Source organism: Protopterus annectens, chromosome 6.part0 (genome assembly GCF_019279795.1).
Source record: "Protopterus annectens isolate FY-2018-M chromosome 6.part0, PAN1.0, whole genome shotgun sequence".
In the NCBI taxonomy this organism is placed as follows: domain Eukaryota; kingdom Metazoa; phylum Chordata; order Ceratodontiformes; family Protopteridae; genus Protopterus; species Protopterus annectens.
In genome coordinates this window covers 1,776,657,034-1,776,678,365 of record NC_056737.1, presented here as the reverse complement: position 1 = coordinate 1,776,678,365, position 21,332 = coordinate 1,776,657,034, and the positions used below count along the sequence as shown (strand labels likewise).

Genomic DNA, 21,332 nt, shown 5'->3' with positions numbered 1-21,332 from the left:
TTAAGGAGCAATGCTTGCCAAATCACGTTAAAGCGAAATTACTGGAAGCTCCCTTAAATCAGGGCCACCTGTTTGGCAACAAGGCAGAAGAAGTTCTTAAAAAGATGGAGGAAAAACTAAATCTATGCAAACTGTTAATAACTTTTTACAAGTACAACCTCCAAGATTTAGTAGGCATTGGCCTTCTACGAATTGGTCCTTTCCTGCCTCTTCCAGACCTTCTCAGTCTCAACTTCCAAATTTGGGAGTAATGAACCCCCCCCCCCCGTGGTAAACTGTCTCTATGACTTCTTTTTAAAACTTCCAAGCACTTCTCAACTGACTGCCCCTTGAGGGGGGGGGGGGGTTGCACTTCATGCAAAGAACTGGGGTCTCATTAACCAGGATAAATGGATTTTAAATACAGTGTCCCAAGGATACAGATTTCACTTCCACACATCACCAACTCCAAGCGGTTGGCTGGATCTACCTCCAAAGCAGTGGGCAGTGGCCCAAAAGCAAGTACTCTCTCTCTTAAGCATAGGGGCTATTCAATTGGTACCAGAAGAGAAAAAGGGACAAGAGTTCTACTCGAGATTTTTCCTGATACCCAGAAAAGACAATTCATGGCGTCCTTTCCTGGACCTGCCTACTCTAAACATCTTTTTGGTGATTCCAAAATTCAAGATGCTGACTCTTCACCAGTTGCTTCCTATGCTAAGCAACGATGCCTGGTTGGCAACACTAAATTTAAAGGAAGCATACCTGCACATCCCAGTCAGGGAATCTTGCAGAAGATACCTACGCTTCAAAGCAGGCTACACGCACTTTCAGATGTTCTTCGTGTTTCACTGTTGCAGTCATTACATTTGGGTAATCTGCTGGCAGGTTACACTCAGTCGGCCTGATTAACAAAGTCTTGGGTCCTGCGTCGGTTGCTGTCCCTTCTTCCATGACGTCAGGGGTATAAAACATGCAGCCGACGCCCATTACATCAGTCTTTCTTGCCGCGCGGTGCCCGAAGCAGAAGCAGTTCGCAACTCCTGAAATTTTCTTTTTCGAGTTTCAGAACTGAAGTCTTCAACTTAAAGCTAAGTACCCCGTTGGGGAAACTTTTTCTTGCTCCTTACCAATGTCACTAAAAGTTAATGATTGTATTACTTGTGGGAAGCAAATACCTCATAAGGATTTTCATTTGTACTGTATTCCTTGCCTAGGCCCTGACCACGATGTACCTTGTTGTCGGTTTTGTGCTTTATTTAATCAGCGCACTATCCGTCGTCGGTACATTTTTTGCTTCAAAATATTTCGGTTCTCGATTTAATTAGCCAGAAATTACGTTGGTTAGCCATCTGACTACCAGAATACCGAAAAAACGCAAAGAAAAAGACAGACAGGTCCTAAGCCAGTCGCCAGTTCGCCGGTACTCAGGCGCTTTCGCAGCCCCTGATACCCGCTACTTCTGATTCGCAGGCCTCTACTAAGACCCATTCAGAGTCCGGTATGCCGCGAGATGCTTCACATTTGGAACCCGCGGATGTCTCTACCTTGGATGGGTCTGGAGTCGCTGAGCAGGCACCGGCTTCTGAGGGTGTATTCAGGCCTACAGACTTGCATATTAAACCGACTCCAACTTCAGTGCTAAGGCCTAAATCTCGATCTATGCCTAAAAAACCGAAGCCCAGGCCACATGTTCAGGCCCCTGTGCCTAAAAAAACAAATGATCAAAATGGCTGAAGATTTAATTACTCTAATCGGGTAGTCACCCCCCCACACACACACACACTCTCCAAGAGGCCTAGGATTGAATTTGACTATGAATCTTCTGAACAGGGCTCTGTTTCTTCTGATCCAGCACACAAGTCCAGCACTAATTTCACCAGTTTCTATTTATTGCTTAAACGATCTGGTACCTCGGCCTTTCGCCTTCAGTGGATCACAGTTAATGTCTTTTTCACCAATATATATATATATATATATATATATATATATATATATATATATATATATATATATATATATATATATATATACACACACACACACATTAATTTACTAGCAATTTGCACAGACAACTTCATCAATCCATCTAATTAATATTTAAAGTGACATTTTCAGAGTAACATTTTCAAAAAACTTTTTTTCTCTCTCTTCTTATAAAAACTATGTTATAACTTTTATATATATATATATATATATATATATATATATATATATATATATATATATGTATATGTGTATATATATATATATATATACACATATATGACTTTATTAATTTTCATTCAAAAATAATTATAAATAAATATTAATATGGCACATGCTCAATCCATTCTTTACAAGAAATATAATCCAATTAAAAACCCAATTCAAGATTCAATCCAAAGGGCTTCAGTGTCTTAAATTTCAAAATCATTTTAGTGTCTAACTCCAGTAATTTGTAAGAATAATCCCCTCCTCCTTCCATATAAAAAGGCTTCCCAAGTACACAGAATTTTAGACTGTTAGGTGAGCCATCATGTTTTTCATAGAAGTGTTGGGCCACAGGGCTAACTTCACTTTTATTTCTAATATCTTTTATATGTTTTAAAATATGTATTCTCACCATTCTTTTAGTTTGCCCTATATACCAAACATTTATACAAGAGCAACCTAGAATATATACTACCCCTACCGATCTACAGTTAAAATTGAATTTAGGAGAAAACTTAGTACCATTTATTATATTAATATTAGTTACCCTCTCGCATAAACTGCAATGGCCACAAGGATATGTCCCTAAAGGCAAATTCTTATTCTCATTTCTTTCAACCCCCCTCATGAAGTTATAGTTCAACAACTCTTTCAAATTCTTACCCCTTTTATAAGAAAAAGTAATATGCTTAGGAAAAAGATGGCCAATATTATCATCCTCATTAATTAGATACCAGTATTTTTGAACAATTTTAACCAATTAATTTGAAAATGGAGAGAATTTAGTAACAAAAAATAACCTTTCCCCATCATCCCCTACTTTTTTATTATTTGGTATTCTGACTCTAGCTTTTTCCTTGACATACATAGATTTATATTTATCATCACAAGGAATCCCAAGTAACCTGTTTTTACATCTTAATAAGAGTTCTTTATCATAACCTCTCTCATTAAGTCTCAACTCAGTTCATTAACCCTCTCCACCTCATCACTGGTGTGATCAAAAATTCTTTTAAATTCACCTGAGGGTAATGAACGTAGTAGATGTTCAGGATGCATACTACTAGCATGTAAAAACATATTAACTGAGGTATTTTTCCTAAAAGGCCTAAAGCCAATAGATTCCTCTTTATGATATAGAGTTACATCCAAAAAACTGATCTTTTCCCTATTGAGCTCATAGGAGAAGGTCAAACCATGTATATTTTCATTTAGGGTTTCAAAAAATTCAAAAAAATCACCAATCTCACCCCTACAAATCAAAATAAGATCCATCAATAAATTGCTTGTATAACACCACATTTTCCCTATAAAAGGTGGTGGGGTAAATAAATTGCCTATCAAAAAATCCCATATAAATAATAGCATATGAGGGTGCAAATGCAGCTCCCATGGCCGTTCCTTTTAACTGAAGAAATAATTCATTATTAAAGCTAAAATAATTATGAGTTAAACAAAACTCAAGCAGACTAATCATATAGGTAGTTCTAGGTCCATCACCCAACATTTCCATCACTGTTTCCAGCCCCCATCTTTTGTTGATGTTTGTATATAGTGATTTAACGTCTATAGTTACCCAATAGTAACCCGAATAACATTTTATCTGAGAAAGTTCATTTAACAATTCTTGTGTGTTAGAAATATGTGCTGAAACTTTGCCTAAATGTTTCTTCAGATGGAAGTCCAAAAATTTATTAGTATTACTTAACAAAGAGCCTATCCCTGACACTATCGGTCTACCGGGGGGGGGGGGGTTCCAAACATTTATGCACTTTTAGGTAAAGCATAAAAAAATAGGAGTAAGAGGTTTCTTTATATATAATTTACACACATATTTATGATTAAAGAAACCAAGATGTTCCCCTCTTTCCAGTAGGGTCAAAAGTTCATTGTTATGTTCCAAAACAGGATCTTTTAGTAGACGTTTATATTCAACAACATTATTTAACAAATCTACTATCATCTCACAGTATTTAGATTTCTGCAGAATTACCCAGATGTTCATCGTGCATACAGCTGCAGTAATCACAGATGGGTTTTCTGCCGTCAGGCGGTCCCTCGGTCGGCCGAATTCCAATGTCTTGGTCTGGTGTCGGTTGTTGTCGCTCTCTCTCCTGACATCAGTGAGGCCAGAGTATATAAGACACAGCCGACGCCATGTTCTTTAGTCTTTTTTGCCGCACGGTGCCCGAAGCAGAAGCAGTTCGCAAGTGCCAGTCGGCTAGCTCCTGAATTACGGAAATATTGGAAACCGAAGTCTTCATTAAAGCTAAGTACCCCGTTGGGGAAACTTTTCTTGCCTCAGACCGATGTCAGAAAAAGTTAATAATTGTATTTCTTGTGGGAAGCAAATACCGCATAAGGATTTCCATTCCCTCTGCATACCTTGTTTAGGCCCAGACCACGACGTCTCGGGCTATCGCTTTTGCGCTACCTTCAATAAACGCACTATTAAGCGTCGGGCGGTGTTCGCCCAACACTATTTTGGTAAAGCCTTTGATTATAAAATGTCATCGGACACTCCGACTAACGTTTTGTCCAAAAAAACGCAAGGACCGACACGCGAGGCCCGCGGTCCCCGCCGACACCACGCCAAAACAGGCTACACGTGGTCCGGTTCTGAGCGAGACGTCTTTGCAGTCCCTGACTACCGACGACACTCTTTGGCGGCGTCCTCTGTACCCGAGACCGCTGGGACCTCGGCCCTTTCCCAGACTACAACCACCGAAGCCTTTGCTAATGTTGAGCCTACTAATGTGGACAGGTCCACTTCCACCCATGGTGTCTTTAGACCCTCATCTTCTTTTTCTATTAAGGCCTTTACTAAATCCAAAGCAGCCAGGCATCCCAAGAGGCCTGTTGCCCATGGCCCATCTCCAGGTCCCATGCCTAAAAAACAGATGCTTAAAATGGCTGAGGATTTAATTACTCTTATCAGGGGTTCTCAACCCCCTCCAGACAAGAGACCCAGAGTGGAGGAAGATTCTCCCTCTTCTGATCAGGGATCCATTTTATCAGAACATTCTGATGTAGAGGAACACTCTTACTCCCCTTTTGAGGATTCGGATGCAGAGCAGTCCATTCCTTCTGTATCTCCTCCTGAGGATTTTTCCTTTGGGGAAACCTTGCACACGTTGAGGGAACACTTCCATTGGGAAGGCCAAGACTTTTCAGATTCCAAGAAAAGACTTAGGGAATTTCTTTTGTTACCTCAACACAGACCTCTGGCGATACCCCTGTTTTGGACATACTTGATGATGTTTATTCGAGGCTTGCCTTAACCCGGATTCTCTGCCTCCTGCACCAGTCAAACCTGATAGGTACTACAGAGTACCTAACTCTCACCAGTTTCTCTTCAAAAGCCATAATGCTGACCCTGAAACCATTTCACAAGGCCCCAAGGGATTGAAGGCCTCCACTGCCAAGAATCCACTTCCTGCAGAAAGAGAGTCAAGATCTTTAGAAAGGTGGGGAAAAAAGGTATATACCTCGGCCACCCTAGCCATGAGGGCCTTAAATTGTCAGTTTCATATGCTTAAATATCAACAGTTCCTGTTATCACAATTAAGGAATAAAATGTCTCGACCTGAGCAACCAGATTTGAAGGAGTTACAGGATATGATGCATAGTGCAGAGCAAGTGGGTAAACACACCTTACAATGTGGTTATGATGCCCTAGAGGCCTCAAGTAGAGCGGCTGCTACAGGATCAGTAATTCGCAGACATGCCTGGCTTAGGGAACAAAATTTGCCTGATCATGTGAAAGCTAAACTTCTAGATGCTCCTTTACAAAAGGATGTGCTGTTTGGTACTAATGCTGAGGAGATACTACGGAAAATGGAAGAAAAAGCCAAATCTATGCAAACTGTCAAAGCTTTTTTACAGGTCCAACCACCACATTTTAGCAGAAATTGGCCTTCAAAAAACTGGTCCTTTCCAGCCACTGACAAGCCCCAAAGAGGTAGATACAGACGCACAAGGGGCAGAGGGCAATCACAAGGATCATATAGAGGCCGACAATGGCAAACTCCAGCACCAAGAGGTGGCGAAGACAGTGCACAACAATACAGGAAGCAAACCCAATGACCCCCTCATTTCCATGCCAAGCATGTCTCAGCTGGCAGCACCTTTGGGAGGAAAGCTAGCATTATTTGCAAGCAATTGGCATATTGTCACAACAGACAAATGGATCCTGGACATTATAAACAGAGGCTACAAATTTCAATTTCACACTCTTCCAGAAATGAGAGGCATGCCAAACCTGCCACAAAATCAAAGGGCAGAGGCACAACTGCAAATTTTAATAGTATATCCACAAATGTTGAAACTGATAAACCACGACAAGGCTCCTCAGAAGTTCACTCGAGTAGATTTTATTCACAATACACCAAAAAACACGAACATAAATAAAAGTAACTGTGGTAAGTATTTAGCTCTTTCACCCTGTAAACCTTTAGGGCATCTTCAGAGTACTGAATACATATCCATTCAACCATAGTTAAATACTTTTTACTTAAATTACACAACGCCTGCCATTGGTTAATTAATTGATTGTTTAAATATTTAAAATTCATTTGTACTGTGATGTTAGTAAATATAGTACAATAAATAAAAAATAGATTAAAAATGCAATGTATTAAATATCTTACCTATTATAAATATAATAATTAAATAAATAGATACATATAATTATATATAAATATTATAAATATTGTAAAAATTGAATTAATACATCAAATATGTAGAACCTGTATAAGCTAAAAATATTGTAAAACATTGCTGGATGTTTTTGTTGAGTGATGGTATATAAAATAAATTCACTCAATACTATAAACACATCATTTTACCTTATTCTTCATCTTACAATAACACAAGGTTAAAATTAAAATGAAAAATAAAAAATAATAATAAATAATAATAAAAAATAACCATTAATAAACTGTGTTATGCTGTATAGGCATTAGTATATCAAATACAGTGTGATTTTTGTTTTAAAATACTTGAAATAGAAATGTGTCCATTAATACCCGGTAACAAACTTGCATTAAGTCTTAACTGCCACAAACATTCTTTAGCTTCTAACAAATTATTATAATCACCTCCTTTCTCCCAATAATTGGGAATTCTATCAATTACAAAGAATATAAATCTTTTAAAATTCTCACATTTACTGCTATGTACATATAGGGCATTTACCATCTTTTTATTTTTAATATCTCTATTATGTTCAAGAATACGCTCCCTCAATTTTCTGGTGGTTTTCCCTACATAGTATGCTGGACAGTAAACACATGTAGCCAAGTAAACCACCATTTTGGTATTACAATTACAGTGTCCTGGGCATTTCAACGATCTCCCATATCCTTGTACCATAGTATATGGTCCATCATTCACAAATTTACAGCATTTACAAAAACCACACTTATTCATTTTTGACATGGTATATGTATAACTACTGTTGTTGTTTTCCATAATTTCTTTTAAATTAGTGCCCCGACTATATGTTACCTTTGGAAAAAGCCCTATTAATTCATTGTATTCTGTTCTATTAGAAAAAACACTAGTCCAAGTGTCATTTAGTATTTTTACTATAGTGTCAGAATTGTCATTAAATGGTAAAATAAAAACATCTTTTTTATTTTTGTTGATGTTTGTCTTCTCTATAGTCATAGTATTTAGACCTTCCTTTATAATTGGTTTATACAAAGTATTTCTTTTCTTCATAACTTCATCATTCACTTGATTTACTAGTTTTTGTGGATAGCCCCTATCTAAAAACATATCACATATTACTTTTAGTTCATAAATAAAATTGATATCTTCACTAATAATATGTGATAGTCTGACCATCTGACCTTTTACTAGATTCTTTTTTTGAAAATATGGATGGCAGCTATCATAATGAAGATAAGAATTTGAATATGTTTTTTTTCCAATAAATATTAGATTCAACCATAAAATACATAGTGATATCCAAATATTCACACTTCTCTTCATGTATTTTGGTTGTAAAATTCAAAAAAGTTGAAGACGAACCTAGGTAGCATACAAATTCATTTAGCTCATCTTTGCCACCCGTCCAAAAAATTAAAATATCATCAAGGAATCTGACATAGAATGCTATTTTTGTCCAGAACCTAGATGAAAAAATACTTTCAATCTCCCATTGGGCTAACACTAAATTGGCTTAAATGGGAGCACATCTGGCCCCCATTGCTACCCCTGTACGCTGTCTATAGTATTCACCTTCCATATACATGAAATTGTTATGCAACACCATTTCCATCATTTCTACTAGTAATTTACACTTGACAGTGTGCAAACCACTATACCTACCTAAAATTATCTCAAACATTTCTAGACCCAGCTTGTGTGGTATGACAGAAAATAAATTTACCACATCTATGGTAACCATAGTAATATCTTCAGATCGGTTATTCATATTATATGTTCTTAATTTGTCTAGACAATGCCAAGAGTCCTTAATAATGTGAGGAAATTGATTGAGAGTATCTTTACAATGATAGTCAATATATCTAGCTACAGCTTCTAATTTTGAGCCTTTGGCTGAAACAATCGGCCTAAAAGGTGGGTTGTTCACACATTTGTGTGTTTTAGGAATACCAAATATTGATGGAGCAATAGGATGCTCCACACTAAAGTATTCATATTCTTGTTATCATTCCTTCCATCAGGTATTCATACAATAACCAATCTATCTTTGTATAAGCCTTATTAATTTCAAATTTAGATACTTTTTCATAGGTGGTGTCATCTTCTAACATATTGGTCATTCTACTGATGTAATCTGTTTTAGTCATGATTACCACCCCACCACCTTTATCAGGCTTCATAACTCTATATTTATCCTTAATAGTAAGTTCTTTCAAACAAAATCTTTCTGTGCTAGTAAGATTGTCTTCTCTAATCAAAGATGTTTTAACCAATCTGCGCAGTTGTGATTATGTTTCAAATAAATATATGATAGGATTCTGCGGTGGTATAAATACACTAGATCTTTTTAAAGTCATCCTTTCTAAGTCAGGTTCTATATCTTTTTTCTGGTTTGCAAAAAACATTTTTAAATTTAACAGTCTTGTATACATTTTTAGATTAATAAGTAATCTACCTATGTCATGTTTAAAAGTGGGAACAAACGTAAAACCTTTCTTAAAAAGTGCAATGAATTCAGAACCAAGACTGGTACCAGTGTAGTTATACATGGTAAAACCTCCATCTATTATGATTGTACAGGAGGGTATATTTTCCTCTAAAATATTCTCAAAATCAGCACCTTGTATATTATTTTCATCTTTGTCCCCATTTCTACGTAGCCAACTGTTTTCTGCAACAACATTATTAGTAACTAATTCACAACCTTCATTTAATACAGGATTGTTAAATAAAGTAGTTGCTGAGTTTGTTTCCCTTTCCCTTAATAGTAAGTGTTTTTTCTGTAGGCTACAGCTTCCCTGTATTGCATCTGTTGTGGTTGTTGACCTTGATATCGATCGCGTAACCTTTCTGATCTCCTCAGAACAGGTTAGTCTAAAAAAACTGTGTCGTTATCATTATGACCTACACTGTCATTTGTGTTCAGCTGTGTCCTATGTGAATTATGTATATGGTTGGGCCTATTAAATCTATTAGGGTGTTCATCTCCTTTAAAATACACAGGAACCACCCTTTCACCAGCCTGTTGCTGCTTAGAATTCTTGTAGTTTTTGAAATGGTTGTAAGCCCTTTTATTTGTGTAATCATTGCTATCCCTACAAAGTTTTTTATTTTTATAATCCAGTCCTTTCATAACAAAATTATCTAAATCTTTCAAAACATTGTCCAGTCTATGTTTGTTAACTTCAAACAGCAAATCATTACATATACTTTTATCTAATTCAGTTATCGCTACATTAAGTTTACTCAACTTGTTATTGTTATTTCTAATAGTAAGACGAACAAGGTCTAAGCCTGTTCTGTCATACAGTTTAATGAGTTTGTCAAACAGTTCATTGTCATCATGGAACCCAAAGGGTAATTTAAAAACACGTAGCCCCTTCGGTACCTGTTCCAGTTCCAATGACCTCTCTAAGAATGCGTTGTCCATCTGCAGCGTTTTGAATTGTTTCAAAGCCCTCTCGAAATCAGAAATCTGCTGATTTAGTGTCCCCATGTCCTTAATGTTAGTTTTGAGTATACTTGAAAAACTTGGTGCTTGTAGTATATCCTTAATGTTCGAAAACTTGCTATGCTGTACAAATCCTCTATTACCGTCTCCAGCATTCAATGCAGAATTCGAAGGCGGGACACCAGGTCTTATACTTCCTTTGTTGTTCCTGTTTCCTCCTCCAATTAAACCTGCTGAACCATTGCTAGCCGACGGACGGTTAGGGCTGTCACCCGGAGTTGAATGCAACGTAAATAACTGTTCTTGAGTCTCCGTGATGGTAACATTAGGTCCCTGTTGTAAAATATTACCATTTCCTTGAATTAGTGAAATCAGGCGTTGTGTCGCTTCCAAGTGTTGTTTTAGTAATAGCTCCATATACAAAACACTTAGTAGAAAGTATAAATGTATATATGTATAAAGAGCTTGGTAGTTCGTCAATAATCCGTTAGGTGAATGTGCGAAAAAAAAAACAAATCAAGTAGACGACCGTTGGAACCGCAAACTCTAATAGTATATCCACAAATGTTGAAACTGATAAACCACGACAAGGCTCCTCAGAAGTTCACTCGAGTAGATTTTATTCACAATACACCAAAAAACACGAACATAAATAAAAGTAACTGTGGTAAGTAGTTAGCGCTTTCACCATGTAAACCTTTAGGGCATCTTCAGAGTACTGAATACATATCCATTCAACCATAGTTAAATACTTTTTACTTAAATTACACAACGCCTGCCATTGGTTAATTAATTGATTGTTTAAATATTTAAAATTCATTTGTACTGTGATGTTAGTAAATATAGTACAATAAATAAAAAATAGATTAAAAATGCAATGTATTAAATATCTTACCTATTATAAATATAATAATTAAATAAATAGATACATATAATTATATATAAATATTATAAATATTGTAAATATTGTAAAAATTGAATTAATACATCAAATATGTAGAACCTGTATAAGCTAAAAATATTGTAAAACATTGCTGGATGTTTTTGTTGAGTGATGGTATAAAATAAATTCACTCAATACTATAAACACATTATTTTACCTTATTCTTCATCTTACAATAACACAAGGTTAAAATTAAAATGAAAAATAAAAAATAATAATAAATAATAATAAATAAAAATAAAAAATAACCATTAATAAACTGTGTTGTGCTGTATAGGCATTAGTATATCAAATACAGTGTGATTTTTGTTTTAAAATACTTGAAATAGAAATGTGTCCATTAATACCCGGTAACAAACTTGCATTAAGTCTCAACTGCCACAAACATTCTTTAGCTTCTAACAAATTATTATAATCACCTCCTTTCTCCCAATAATTGGGAATTCTATCAATTACAAAGAATATAAATCTTTTAAAATTCTCACATTTACTGCTATGTACATACAGGGCATTTACCATCTTTTTATTTTTAATATCTCTATTATGTTCAAGAATACGCTCCCTCAATTTTCTGGTGGTTTTTCCTACATAGTATGCTGGACAGGAAACACATGTAGCCAAGTATTTATTTATTATTATTTTTTATTTTTCATTTTAATTTTAACCTTGTGTTATTGTAAGATGAAGAATAAGGTAAAATGATGTGTTTATAGTATTGAGTGAATTTATTTTATACCATCACTCAACAAAAACATCCAGCAATGTTTTACAATATTTTTAGCTTATACAGGTTCTACATATTTGATGTATTAATTCAATTTTTACAATATTTATAATATTTATATATAATTATATGTATCTATTTATTTAATTATTATATTTATAATAGGTAAGATATTTAATACATTGCATTTTTAATCTATTTTTTATTTATTGTACTATATTTACTAACATCACAGTACAAATGAATTTTAAATATTTAAACAATCAATTAATTAACCAATGGCAGGCGTTGTGTAATTTAAGTAAAAAGTATTTAACTATGGTTGAATGGATATGTATTCAGTACTCTGAAGATGCCCTAAAGGTTTACAGGGTGAAAGCGCTAAGTACTTACCACAGTTACTTTTATTTATGTTCGTGTTTTTTGGTGTATTGTGAATAAAATCTACTCGAGTGAACTTCTGAGGAGCCTTGTCGTGGTTTACAACTGCAAATTTCAAAGCTCATAAGCATGAGAGCTATTCAAGAGGTACCTACTCACGAACAAGGTCAAGGTTTTTATTCAAGACTTTTTCTGGTACCAAGGAAAGGAACCGACTGGAGACCCATTTTGGACTTATCCATCCTAAACACATTTCTACTCGTACCAAAATTCAAGATGCTCACATTACAGCAGCTTCTTCCCATGCTGGGCAAGGAGTTTTGGCTTGTAACATTGGACCTCAAGGAGGCATACCTGCATGTCCCAATCAGACAAAGCTGCAGAAGATACCTCAGATTTCTTGCAGGTTCAATCCACTATCAAGTCTCTGCATTGGCCTTTGACTTATCTACTGCGCCCAGAGTATTCACAAAGTGCCTGGCATCAGTGATTGCCTACTGCAGACTTCAAGGGATACAAATTTACCCTTATCTGGACGACTGCCTGATCCAAGCGGACAGCAAGCACATACTTCTGGAACATCTGGCATATGTGACACTGTTACTGCTTTCTCTGGGATACACAATCAACAAAGAGAAATCAAGGCTAACACCATCTCAGAAAATAACTTTCCTGGGTGCCAACTTGGACACAAACACCCAGATGGCCTACCTTACGCCAGAAAAACAGGGGCAACTATCTCAGTACTTCAAAATACTAGCAAAAAGTACCAGGCTTACTGCAAGGAAAATCCTGCAGGCTCTGGGATTCATGGCATCTTGCTTTCTTTTAATCCCATGTGCAAAGCTGCATATAAGGAAACTTCAGTGGTACCTAAAAAACCTATGGTCTCAACACAGTCACAGTTTGGAAACAATAATGCCAATAATTCCATGTTTGCAAAAGGAATTTCTATGGTGGGCCCAAGCATGTCAAGCAAACACAGGCCTCCCATTCTGCAAGCCTCAAGCAAAGCAAGTCATCAAAACAGACGCCTCAGATTACGCCTGGGGGGCGCACATGACGGACAGGTGCATTCAGGGCAAATGGTCCCAAAAGGAAAAGCACCTTCACATCAATCAAAAAGAAATGCTAGCAGTAATAAATGCAATTACAGCTTTCAAGGACTTCCTGCATCCAGGACAATTACTGATAAGAACAGACACCACCACAGTAATGTAGTACATAAACAAACAAGGAGGAACACATTCATACCCCTTGTGCAGACTAGCCATGACTCTTTGGAACTTGGCTCTGGAATGGCAAATCGAACTTCAAGCACAGTACTTGCCAGGATTGGAAAACACGCTGGCAGACAATCTAAGCAGAAATATGACAGATCCACACGAATGGAAGTTACATCCTCAGGTGTTTACAGAAATAATCCAAGCGTGGGGGAGGCCAGACATAGATCTTTTTGCCTCCCACAGGAATCATCAATTGGAAAAGTTTTGTTCGAGGACCTTTCATCCAAAGGCCTGGAGAGTGGATGCCCTTTCATTCAGTTGGACAGCATGGACAGTTTACGCATTCCCACCTCTGCCTCTTCTGCCCAAAGTGCTTTTGAAAGCAAGAGCAGACAGACCGAAGATGATACTGATTGCTCCAGATTGGCCAAGGCAACACTGGTACCCACTCCTGAGGAGCCTAACACATACTCCTCCCTGGTCCCTGCCTCTAATGCCTCTTCTGCTGACTCAGCACAGCTACAAAACTCTTCACAGTCAGCTGAAAACACTCAATCTCGCTGCATGGAAAATTCCTTAACACCACAACAGACCCTACTCTCCAAGGAGGTGCAGGATGTCATTTTGGAGGCCACAAGGCCATCCACTAGAAAAGCTTACTCCGCAAAATGGAAGCGGTTTTGCTCTTGGAATGAGAAAAGAGGCCAGGACCCTAGAAAACTGAACTTGCCTCAGGTATTACAGTATCTAGCTGAGCTGCTGAACAGTGGACTTTCATTTTCTTCCATAAAAATCCATGCCTCAGCCATTTCTGCAGAATTCAACACGGATCCTCCTTTATTTTCTCACCCACTCTTACGACAGTTCCTCAGAGGGGCAAAGAATATAAGACCACCAAGGAAGCAACCAATACCAGCCTGGGATCTTAATTACATACTAGAAAAATTAACATTGCCTCCTTTTGAACCAGCTGCCTCAACAGATTTGCAATATTTGTTCTGGAAAACAGCCTTCCTTCTGGCTATCACTTCAGCTCGTAGAGTTTCGGAACTACAGGCCCTCATGGCGGTGCAGCCCTTTCTCATCTTCCATCAGGACAGGGTTTCCCTTTGTACCAACCCCTCATTTATGCCTAATGTGGTATCCAGTGTAGCTCTAAATCAAGCCATACACCTACCTACCTTTTACCCCAATCCTCAAAACAAAGGGGAAAGGCTGCTACACTCTTTAGACATCCATAGGCAGCTACGTTATTATTTGGACAGAACAAAGTCCTTCGGGAAATCAGAACAACTCTTTGTGTCCTATGCTGTAGGGGCTCAAGGGAAGCCAGTTACCAAACAGACTATTTCAAAGTGGATAGGCCACTGCATAAGGTTTTGTTATTCCTATCATGGGAAATCTGTTCCTACAGGTATCAGATCACACTCCACCAGGGCCACAGCTACCTCTACAGCCTTCCTCAGAGGAGTTCCTACCAAAGATATTTTGGATGCAGCCACTTGGAGTTCTGTACATACCTTCACAAAACACTACCACCTGCCTTTATATTCCAGAACTAGAGCAGGCTTTGCCACTGCTGTGTTGCAGGGCATTCTGGCTCAGCCCAGTTCCTCCTGGTACCTACCACCCTGTGCGTAGCTTTGGGACTCTACCCATCTGTGATTACTGCAGCTGTATGCACGATGAACATAGTACAGTTTTGTACCTACCATAAATGTCGATGTTCGAGTGCTAATACAGCTGCAGTACAGGTTTCCCTCCCTCCTTCCCCACTTGGTAAAGGCATGGGGCCTAACACCCTCTTCATACTACCTGTCTGGGTTATCCTTCTATGTTTTATTTGCTTGCAACTACTGATTTTGGATTATATTGCCTTGCTTGTATATACATAGAAACATAATTTATGTATTGCCTTCCTTCTGGGGGCACCTGACATCTGGGGCAAGAAAGACTGAAGAACATGGCGTCGGCTGTGTCTTATATAATCTGGCCTCACTGACGTCAGGAGAGAGAGCGACAACAACTGACGCCGGACCAAGACTTTGGAATTCGGCCGACCGAGGGACCGCCTGACGGCAGAAAACCCATTTGTGATTACTGCAGCTGTATTAGCACTCGAACATCTACATTTATGGTAGGTACAAAACTGTACTTTTCCACCCTTATCAGCACATTTAAAAATAAATTCTTTCTTTAACTTCACCATACTCTTCGGAGTCATCCACTCATTTTTGCTTAGATTATATTGTTTTTTGTTCATATAAAATCTATCCAGAGACAAAGAAATTTCTTTAAACAAAATTTTGGAAAAAGCAGTGATGGCAGGTACTTTGATATTAGGTACAAATTTACTATTAGAGATTAAATTAGGCAACGTTAACTTTCCATAACCAGTACAGAAACATCCAGGCTCTTCTCCGCCTCCATCCACACAAAACATTCCATCATCTTCATAATCATAAATTGACATATTTAATAACTCATCTTCTTCAAGATTACTCTCATCTAGCGAAACATTTTCTGCAGAATTCACAGTATCATTCTGAAAATAAACTTTCAAGTATAATTTTCTGATAAAAGCCTTTAGCTCAAAATACAACTCTCCAAAGGAGGGAAAAAAGTTGGCACAAATTTACTGCCCTTAGATAACAAACATTTCATATCATCGTTCAAAAACAAACTAGACAAATTTATAACAGATAAAGTCTCTGCATCATGTTGACTCACATATTCATTCCTTAAAACGATTTCTGCCCTTTCTGCCGTTTCTTCCCCGATTTGACTTGTTAGCCTGAAATGAATTATCCGTTCTCGAAGAACCTGATAGAACAATTGCTCCCTCAGTCTCCAAATTGACCGAGGTAGCAGAATCAGCAAAAGTCACATTTTTATTCATACTACCAGTTCTTTCATGCTCCCCTGAGGACGCAGAAACACTACGTTGCTTCTGAAAACCTCCTCTCCTGCCCTTTGACCTACTACGCATAGGTTCACGTTGCCAGGAAAAGAGAATGCCGGTTTCATAGTCTTTCATGTCCCGTACAAGTTTATTTCTCTTACGCTGAATAATCTCAGTCTCCAATTTAGATATCTTTTCATTAATTTTAGAGAATTGCATTCTAAAACAGGACTCCCCCACCACCTCGTCCTGTAAATGCAAAATCTCAGTTTTTAATTTATTGTGTGTTCTTTGGTTCCGTTTAACCAATATACGGAGCCATTTCTTAGTGCACTCTAATGAAGCCTGTTTCCATTCCTCTAAGAGGTCATTTCCTCTAAGAGGTCATGTTCCTCTTCTAGAAATTCAGTAGCAGGGAGTCGATCAATTCTTAAGCCTCTCTGAGTTAAATTTAGATTAATGTACTTCTCCAAGAGGCAAGTGTCGAGGAATAAGGCAATTTCTTTAGTCATTAATCTTTCTAGTAGTAAAAAACGATCATCTACCTGAGTATTACCATCAACGTTCCATGGATCCACAAGAGTGAACTTTTTTTCACGCTCACTCACCATATCTGCAAATAAAGTTGCCCCTGGCAACATAGACTGCCCCGGAGCTCCAGTTGTCTGTGACATCTTGAAACAGGAAAAAAGTACCTAGGTCAAAAATATTTTCGAAACACCAGCACAAAAAAAGTAGCAAATCCAGCACACAAGTCCAGCACTAATTTCACCAGTTTCTATTTATTGTTTAAATGATCTGGTACCTCGGCCTTTCGCATATATATATATATATATATATATATATATATATACACACACACACACACACACACACACACACACACACACACACACACACACACATTTCTCTGTTTCTTCTGACTCTTCAAATGATCTGGATTTGTCCATACCTACTTATGAGGACTCTGATGCTGAGGATTCCATTCCCACTGCATCTCCGCCTGAGGATTTCTCTTTTGGGGAAACTTTACATACCTTAAGGGAGCATTTCTACTGGGAAAGTCAGGATTTCTCTGAATCCAAAAAGAGGCTTAGGGATTTCCTTCTCTTCCTCAGCATACGCCTTTGGCTATACCTCCTGTACTAGATATTGTTGTTGATGTGTTTTCGGAATCCAGTATGGCCCCTGATTCTTTGTCTCCAGCCTCTAGCAAACCAGGCAGGTACTACAGGGTTCCCGAGTTCCACAAATTCCTTTTCAGAAATCCTGTTGTGGACGCTGAAACCATTTCTCAGGGGCCCAAGGGCATTAAGGCTTCTGCTGCTAAAAATCCTACCCCTTCTGATAGACTCCAGGGCGCTAGATAGATGGGGTAAAAAGGTTTATACTTCTGCAACCTTAGCAATCAGGGCTTTAACTGTCAATTCCATATGCCAAAATATCAACAGCATATGATGGGACTGCTTAAACAGAAAATTATGTTGATTTCTGACTGTGGAGAATAAAGATTTGCAGGATTTATTGCATTCAGCTGAACAAGTTGGCAAACATACTTTGCAAGTTGGCAAACATACTTTGCAGTGTGGTTTTGATTCCTTAGAGGCCTCTTGCAGGGCTGCTGTTACTGGGTCTGTGCTTAGAAGGTATGCTTGGCTTAAGGAGCAATCTCTGCCTGATCATGTTAAAGCAATACTTTTGGATGCTCCCTTACAGCAGGACTGCTTATTTGGCAATAAGGCTGAAGATGTCCTAAAAAAGATGGAAGATCAAGCTAAATCTATGCAAACTGTGAAAGATTTCTTACAAGTGCAACCTCCTAGATTTAGTAGGCATTGGCCTACTAAGAACTGGTCCTTTCCAGCTCCTTCCAGAGCCACTACGCCCAAACCCAGACATTCCAAAACAACCAGGTTTCAGTCCTAAGGGACTTTCAGAATTAAACAATGGGGTGCTTCCACTTCCAAATCTGGAAACAACAAGGCACCACCCTATGGTAAACAGTCTCAATGACTTCCCTTTGAAATTATTAAGCACTTGCCTCTTAGCCGCCCCTTTGGGGGGGAAACTGGCTCTTCATTCAAGAAACTGGCAATTTTTAACCCAGGACAAATGGGTTTTAAATATAGTGTCCCAGGGATACAGATTTCATTTCCACACGCTGCCAACTCCAAACGGGTGGACAGACCTGCCCCCAAATCAGTGGGCGGAGACTCAGAAACAAGTACTTTCCCTCTTAAACATGGGGGCTATTCAACTAGTACCAGAAGAGGAAAAGGGGCAAGGTTTCTATTCCAGACTTTTCCTGGTACCCAGAAAAGACAAATCATGGCGTCTGGACCTGTCTACTCTGAACACCTTTCTGGACATTCCAGAATTCAAGATGCTGACTCTTCACCAGTTACTTTCTATGCTAGGCAAGGATGCCGGGTTGGCAACTCTTGATTTAGAGGTTTACCTGCATTTCCCAATCGGGGAATCTTGCAGAAGATTCCTACGCTTCAAAGCAGGCTGCATGCATTATCAGTTCTCTGCACTGCCCTTTGGCTTGTCTACTGCGCCCAGGGTATTCACAAAGTGCCTGGCTCCAGTAATTGCATTTTGCAGGCAAAGAAATATTCATATATATCCATACCTGGACGATTGTCTAATTCAGGCAGAAAACCAGGCCATTCTTCTAAAAAATCTGGCATTTGTAAAAAGACTTCTAACCTGTCTAGGGTGCACCATAAACAAAAAGAAATCTCAACTGGTACCCTCTCAAAAAATTACATTCCTGGGTGCAAGCTTGAATACAACTGCCCAGATGGCTTTCCTTACATCAGAAAAGCAAATTTATTTGGTGACTTACTTCAAACAGGCGGCCACAAAAACCCTGCTGTCTGCAAGGCAAATACTACAAGCCTTGGGGTTCATGGCCACCTGCATTCTTCTAATTCCATATGCAAGACTGCATATGAGGAAACTTCAGTGGTACTTAAAAAGTTTATTGAGTCAAAATTGTCACAGCCTGGAAACAATGATCCCTATCATACCTTGCCTGTGCCTAGAGTTCCTATGGTGGGCAGAGGCCTGCCACCAAAACAAGGAACTGCCATTCACACCACCCCCTGCCGCCCAAACCCTAACTACAACGCATCAGACTATGCATGGGGGGCTCATCTGGCAGGGAAGTGCATTCTGGGCAAATTGAGCCCAAATCAAATGCACCTTCATATCAATCAAAAAGAAATGCTAGCTGTACAGAATGCACTGACAGCCTTCAAGGACTACCTTCATCCAGGACAATTACTGATAAAGACGGACAACACCACGGTTATGTGGTACATAAACAAGCAGGGGGGTACACATTCCTACCCCCTCTGCAGACTAGCCATGGCATTGTGGAACATGGCCTTGAGCTACCAAGTACATCTACAAGCTCAATTCCTGCCAGGAAAGCAGAATGTTCTGGCAGACGAACTAAGCAAAAATCTCATGGACCCTCACGAATGGAAACTGGAACCACGGATTTTCAACATGTTGACACGCAAATGGGGGAGCCCAGACATAGATCTTTTTGCCTCACCCCAGAACTACCAGTTGGACAAATTTTGGACAAGAACTCATCACAAAAAAGCTTGGAAAGTGGATGTTCTGTCCTTCAGCTGGAAAAAACCTATCAGTCTAAGCCTTTACCCCTCTGCCTTTGCTCTCCAGAGTTCTACTAAAAGTCAAACAGGACAAACCAAAAATGATTTTGATTGCTCCAGACTGGCTTCGCCAACACTGGTGCCCACTCCTGCGCAGTATGTCACACATTTCTCCTTGGCACCTGCCTCGGACACCTTCCTTACTGTCTCAGCAGGGTTAGGAGGGTGGCCTAATGGTTAAGGTGTTTGCCTTACAAACACAAGGTACAGGGTTTGAATCTCACAGGGGATAATTGGCTAGGCTTAAAATGGCTCGCAAGGGCAGTTAGCCTAGTACTAACCTATGAACCTATAACCTATGAACAAACTTACTCTACCTCCTTTCGTGCCAGCTGCAAATGCAGATTTAACATTTCTTTCTTGGAAAACAGCTTTCCTTTTAGCAATCACTTCAGCTAGAAGGATATCTGAATTACAGGCCCTTACGGCAGTGGAGCCTTTCATCATCTTTCATGCGGACAGGGTGTCACTCAGGACCATGCCATCATTCATGCCCAAGGTGGTATCCAGTGTGGCTCTTAATCAGTCCATTAATTTGCCAACTTTCTTTCCCAATCCACAGAACAAGGGAGAGCGGATTCTGCATTCATTGGATGTACACAGACAACTTAGATACTACTTGGACAGGACTAAATCTCGAAGAAAATCTGAACAACTGCTGGTAGCATTTGCTTCAGGGGCAGAGGGGAAGGCTATTTCAAAGCAAACCATTTTAAATGGATAAGCCATTGTATTCATTTTTGTTAAAAGCACCATGGAAAACCTGTCCCCCAGGGGATCAGATCTCATTCCACCAGGTCTGCATCTACTTCAGCAGCCTTTCTCAGAGATGTTCCTACTTTCTAGAAGCTGCTACCTGGAGTTCAATTCATACTTTCACCAAACATTATCACTTACCAATTTTCTCTAAATCCAGAGCTGGCTTTGCCACTGCTGTTTTGCAGGGCCTTATAACTGGTCCTAATGCTGTATAAATCCATCCTCCCAACCATAGCTTTGGGAATCTACCCAAATGTAATGACTGCAACAGTGAAACATGATGAACATAGTACAGTTGTGTACACTTACCATAAATGTAGATGTTCGAGTGTATTCACTGTTGCAGTCCTGGTTACCCTCCCTCCAGCCCCCTGTTTTTCTTTTACTATACCTGTTCTTTCTTCTATT

The 21,332-nt window shown here is 38.7% G+C and overlaps 1 protein-coding gene across 1 annotated transcript in view; it reads left to right on the top strand.

Annotated features, from left to right (window-relative positions):
- The window catches only part of LOC122804932 (carboxy-terminal domain RNA polymerase II polypeptide A small phosphatase 1-like), a 773,332-nt gene that overhangs the window by 478,313 nt on the left and 273,687 nt on the right, over positions 1–21,332 (top strand). The gene's annotated exons all lie outside the window — the stretch shown is intronic.